General features: G+C 40.1%; 1 non-coding gene across 1 annotated transcript; it reads right to left on the reverse strand.

Annotated features, from left to right (window-relative positions):
* Positions 1 to 2,256: 2,256 nt before the first annotated feature.
* LOC141694907 (small nucleolar RNA R71) lies at positions 2,257 to 2,363 on the reverse strand. The gene has a single exon (XR_012564186.1). It is a non-coding gene; the product is annotated as a small nucleolar RNA R71 (small nucleolar RNA).
* Between the last annotated feature and the right edge of the window lie 3,439 nt (positions 2,364 to 5,802).

The raw sequence follows: 5,802 nt of genomic DNA on the forward strand, positions 1-5,802 counted from the left end.
AAGTATATCTAGTGAAATCATCAATAATTACGAGTGTGTACCTTTTCTTGTTGATGGACATTATGTTCACCGGTCCAAAGAGGTCCAAGTGTAGCATGTGATATGGCTCAGAAATAGAGAATTATATTTTGCTTGTGAACGATACTCTTCTCTGTTTAGACTTTTGGCAAGCATCACAAAGACCATTGATAAGTGGCATTTTATACCACTTAGAGCGTCTCATAACGGCTTGAATTGGTGTCTTGAACTCAAGTATTTTGTGTATTTGACGCATTTTCTAGTGTTTTTGCATTTCAAGGTATAACTTGCTTAGATAGGCGGTTTTCATCAAATAAAGATTGAGGGAATGCTTGGAATCAGTCTAAGGGTGATGAGCGAAGAAATCAGAAAAAACAGGAGCAAAATAAAGTATTCTCCAGAAGGGTAGCACGCGACCGCGCGCTAGAAGCAGGCGACCACGTGTCAGCAAGGGGCCGCATGGAGGCAGCAGGCGACCGCGTGCATGCGGAATTTCAGAATCTGGATTTTATTAATTCAAGTATAATTGGGCTTCTGTTGGCGCTGGTTCTCTTGGGCTATTATATAAACCTTATGGGAAAACGTTTTCTTCATCAAGAGCAAGGGCAAGAAGATTGAGGAGACCGTTTTAGCACACAACAATGAAGAAGAGGAAGCATACGTTTATCTTGTGATTCTTTTAATTCGTTGTAACAGTGGATGCTAGTTTTCTTTATACTTTGAACCTTAATACTCTTGTGATGTACTTCATTATTTATTAAGTATTTTTCATCTTTATATCTTTGTGTTATTATCATGCTTTTATATGAACCCATGGTGACGATGAGTTCTATTATGGGCTAATCGTGATCATGGGATCCTAGCGGATTTACTATGGATTTCTTTGGTTAATTGTTTAATACCTTGGTATGTGGTGATTGTATGATATCTAGTATAGGTTGTGCTTATTCGTCTTATATGCGTCGCGAACATGTAAGATAGTCTGTTAATCTCTTGTGAAGTGACAATGAATCATGAGATTTGGAACTTGCCATACTAGCATAGGTTCATGTATTGTATGCATGATTAGTGGGTAACTCTAACCGTTTTACTTGCCCTGTGTAATCATCATGAATAACTTGTGCTTAAATCGTTATGTTGTCAAATTCTGTAGACATATAGGGTCTCAACATAATTGATGCCTATTTAACTTCTATCTTGATTGTGGATGCTTGGTAGAATGGTATTCGTACGACGAAAGTTGGCGTTTATTAGTTTCGTGTTGTTCGATTAATATCATCACCGTTACATGCTAAGGTTAATAACAATAACTATTTAATGAAGTAGTAATAAAGTTAGGATCTCATGTGTGTTTAATATTGTTAATTCGAGTGTTTAATTCTCGTAGTAATTATTCGTTAACCAACCTTAATTATTATTGTTTTGGCATTGAAGAATCATCATACATTGGTGAGTAAGTGTTAATTAAATATATTTAATCAGAGTCTCTGTGGGAACAAACTAGAAATCATTCTATATTACTTGCGAACGCGTATACTTGTGTGAAATATTTAATGCATGCTTTGTGCCTAACAAGTTTTTGGCGCCGCTGCCGGGGACTCGTTGTTAATTTATTTAGTTTATGTACTTGCCATCAGTGGTCATTAGGATTCATTGATTAAGACTTGTTACTTACTGCTTCCGGTTGTGTTTCAGGTACTCTAACAAGCGTTTATGTAAACACGTTCTCGCACTCGCAAGAGAAATCTGGATAAAGCTGAGGAGACAGACAAAGCTCTTGACTTTCTAGAGAAGATAGTTTTTGAAGATTCGGATAAAGAGAGTGAAAAGAAAGAACCTGAAATAATGGGTGATCATCTAGCTCAAGCTGATCAAGCTCTTATGGACTTTTCTCGGCCTAAAATTGATGACATTCAGTCAAGCATCATTCATCCGGCTATTTAGGCCAATACTTTTGAAATCAAGCCGGGCACTATTCAGATGGTGCAGAATTCTGTTTCTTTCGGAGGGGCTGCGACTAAAGATCCCAACATGCATATCAAGAATTTTGTCGAGATCTATAGTACTTTCAAATATAATGGTGTCACTGATGAGGCTATCAAGCTGAGGCTTTTCCCATTCTCTCTGAGGGACAAAGCTAAGGACTTGTTACATTCTTTACCAGCTGGGTCCATCACTATTTGGGAAGATCTTGCACAAAAGTTTCTGGTGAATATCTATCCAATGGCCAAAACTGCAGCAATGAGGAGTGCTCTTACTCAGTTTGTGCAGCAACCAGGAGAATCTATGTGCGAAGCTTGGGAGCGCTACAAAGAGATATTGAGAAAGTGTCCACATCATGGTATGCCTGACTGGATGGTGATCACTGGTTTCTACAATGGTTTGGGGGTCCAATCTCGACCCATGCTCGATGCAGCTTCTGGAGGCGCCTTGTAGGCCAAAAGCTATATTGAGGCCTATAATCTCATTGAAACTATGGCTTCAAACGAGTATCAAAACCCAACTCAAAGGATGATGCCTGGGAAAGTAACAGGTATTCTGGAAGTTGATGCAGCTACAGCTATTGCAGCACAGCTCACGGCACTGACTATGAAGGTCAATTCTTTAAACAACTATGCTTAAATCAATTATCTAGTGTCTGTGAGCTTTGTGCAGGCTCTCATGCTATGGATCGGTGTTCTCTTGTTAATGAATCTGTTCAGTATGTGAACAATTTTTAGAAACCGAAGCAGCCTATGCCCGCTACTTATCATCCTAATAACAGAAATCATCCCAATTTCAGCTGGAGCAATAATCAGAATGCTATTCAGCAGTCATATCAGCAAGCTGCAAATAAACAGTTTAATCCACCTGGATTTCAGCAACCTCAGCAATTTGCTCAAAGGCAACCATATCCTCAACAAGGAGGTTTTGATCCACCTTCTAGTGCTGATTTCGAGGAGTTAAAGTTGTTGTGCAAAAGTCAGGCTGTTTCTATCAAGACCTTAGAAAATCAAATTGGACAAATAGCCAATGCCTTGCTCAATCGTCAACCTGGCACACTTCACAGCGATACTGAAGTGTCAGACAGGAAGGAAGCTAAAGAGCAAGTCAAAGTTATCACCTTAAGGTCTGGAAAAGTTGTTGATGCTGAAAAAGTAAAAGATGTAGAAGTTGAAGTTGTAGAAGTTGAAGTTGTAGATGAAGAAGGAATGCAAAAGGAGAAAGAGGGGGAACCAAGGAAGACTACTGTTGAACACACTCTACATGAGGGTAATACAGGGGAGAAACAGCTCTATCCTCCACCACCTTTTCCTAAGCGATTGCAAAAACAAAAGCTGGACAAGCAATTTGGTAAATTTTTGGAGGTGTTCAAGAAACTTCACATCAACATACCTTTCGCTAAGGCTCTTGAGCAAATGCCCAGTTATGCGAAATTCATGAAAGTTATTCTTTCGAGGAAGGTGAAATTGGATGATCTTGATACCGTTGCTCTGACGGAAGAGTGCAGTGTCGTGCTGCAACAAAAGTTACCTTCAAAGCTTAAGGATCCAGGTAGCTTCACCATTCCTTGCACCATTGGCAAGTTGTCATTTGACAAGTGCCTTTGCGATTTGGGAGCAAGCATTAATCTGATGCCGCTGTCTATCTTCAAAAAGCTAAATTTTCCTGATCCGAAACCCACCTACATGTCTCTACAATTGGCTGATCGTTCGATTACATACCCACGAGGCATCGTGGAGGACGTGCTAGTAAAGGTAGACAAGCTCATCTTTCCTGCAGATTTTGTTATTCTGGATTTCGAGGAAGATAAGAAGATTCCCATAATCTTGGGAAGACCTTTCTTGGCTACAGGCCGTACCTTGATAGATGTGCAAAAAGTGAACTCACTATGAGGGTGCAAGATCAAGATGTGACATTCAATGTGTTCAATGCGATGAAATTCCCTACGAAAGATGAGGAGTGCTTCAAGGTGGATTTGGTCGATTCCGCAGTTACTTCAGAACTTGATCATGTGCTAAGGTCTGATGTCTTAGAAAAGGCCTTATTGGGGAATTTTGACAGTGAAGATGATGAAGGCAATGAGCAGTTACAATATCTAAATGCTTTTACTTGAAAATGGAAGCTAGACATGCCATTTGAATATCTTGGAAATACTGATCTCAAGAATGCTGAGGGAAAGCTCAAACCATCTATTGAGGAAGCACCTACTTTGGAGCTTAAACCACTTCCTGAACACTTGAGGTATGCTTTTTTAGGTGATGCATCTACTTTGCCTGTTATTATTACATCTGACCTTTCAGGTAGTGATGAGGATAAGCTCTTGAGGATTCTGAAAGAATTCAAATCGGCCATCAGATGGACTATAGTAGATATAAAAGGGATCAGCCCTTCGTACTGCATGCATAAAATTCTGCTAGAGGAAAGTAGCAAGCCGACTGTTGAGCAACAGCGAAGGCTTAATCCTATCATGAAAGAAATGGTGAAGAAAGAAATTTTAAAATGGTTGGATGCAGGAATCATATATCCTATTTCTGACAGTTCTTGGGTGAGCCCCGTGCAATGTGTGCCTAAAAAAGGAGGTACTACTGTGGTAGCAAATGACAAGAACGAGCTCATCCCCACTTTAACAGTCATAGGATGGAGGGTATGCATGGACTACAGGAAGTTGAATAAAGCCACAAGGAAGGATCACTTCCCTCTTCCATTCATTGATCAGATGCTTGACAGGTTGGCTGGTCATGAGTATTATTGTCTTCTGGATGGCTATTCGGGCTACAATCAGATTTGCATTACACCAGAAGATCAAGAGAAGACTACTTTCACTTGTCCATTTAGCACGTTTGATTTTTCTAGAGTTTCTTTTGGCTTATGTGGTGCACCTGCCACTTTTCAGATATGCATGATGGTCATATTCTCTGATATGATTGGAAATAATGTCGAAGTGTTCATGGACGACTTCTCCGTTTTTGGACATTTGTATGATGAATGCTTGAATAATCTTTGTTTGGTGCTCAAAAGGTGTGTTGAGACCAATCTGGTGCTCAATTGGGAAAAATGTCACTTCATGGTGCAACAAGGCATCATTCTTGGGCATAAGGTCTCTTGTAAAGGTCCTGAGGTGGATAAAGCCAAGGTGGGCATCATTGAGAATCTTCCGCCACCTATTTCTGTGAAAGGAATCCGTAGCTTTTTTGGTCATGCAGGTTTTTATCGGCGTTTCATCAAGGAGTTCTCTAAGATATCTAAGCCCTTGTGCAACTTGCTCGAGAAAGATGTGCCTTTCAAATTTGATGATGAATGTTTGGCAGCATTCGAGACTCTCAAGAAGAGTTTAATCACCTCACCAGTTATTACGGAACCTGATTGGAGAGAACCTTTTGAGATGATGTGTGATGCAAGTGATTATGCAGTGGGAGCAGTTCTTGGGCAGCGAAAGACTATTATCTTTCATGTGGTGTACTATGCTAGTAAGACGCTAAATAGAGCCCAACTGAACTACACCACTACTGAGAAGGAGCTCTTGGCTATAGTTTTTGGTTTCAAAAAATTTCGATCTTATCTACTTGGGACAAAGGTGACAGTGTTCACTGATCACGCTGTCATCCTCTATCTGGTCTCAAAGAAGGATTCGAAGCCTAGACTTATTCGTTGGGTTCTCTTACTACAGGAATTCGAGTTAGAGATCAAGGATCGAAAAGGTACTGAAAATCAAGTAGCTGACCATCTCTCTAGATTGGAGAATCCCGATTCTACTTCACATGATAAGACATTGATCAACGAATCTTTTCCGGATGAGCAGTT

Source organism: Apium graveolens, chromosome 10, assembly GCF_009905375.1.
Source record: "Apium graveolens cultivar Ventura chromosome 10, ASM990537v1, whole genome shotgun sequence".
In the NCBI taxonomy this organism is placed as follows: domain Eukaryota; kingdom Viridiplantae; phylum Streptophyta; class Magnoliopsida; order Apiales; family Apiaceae; genus Apium; species Apium graveolens.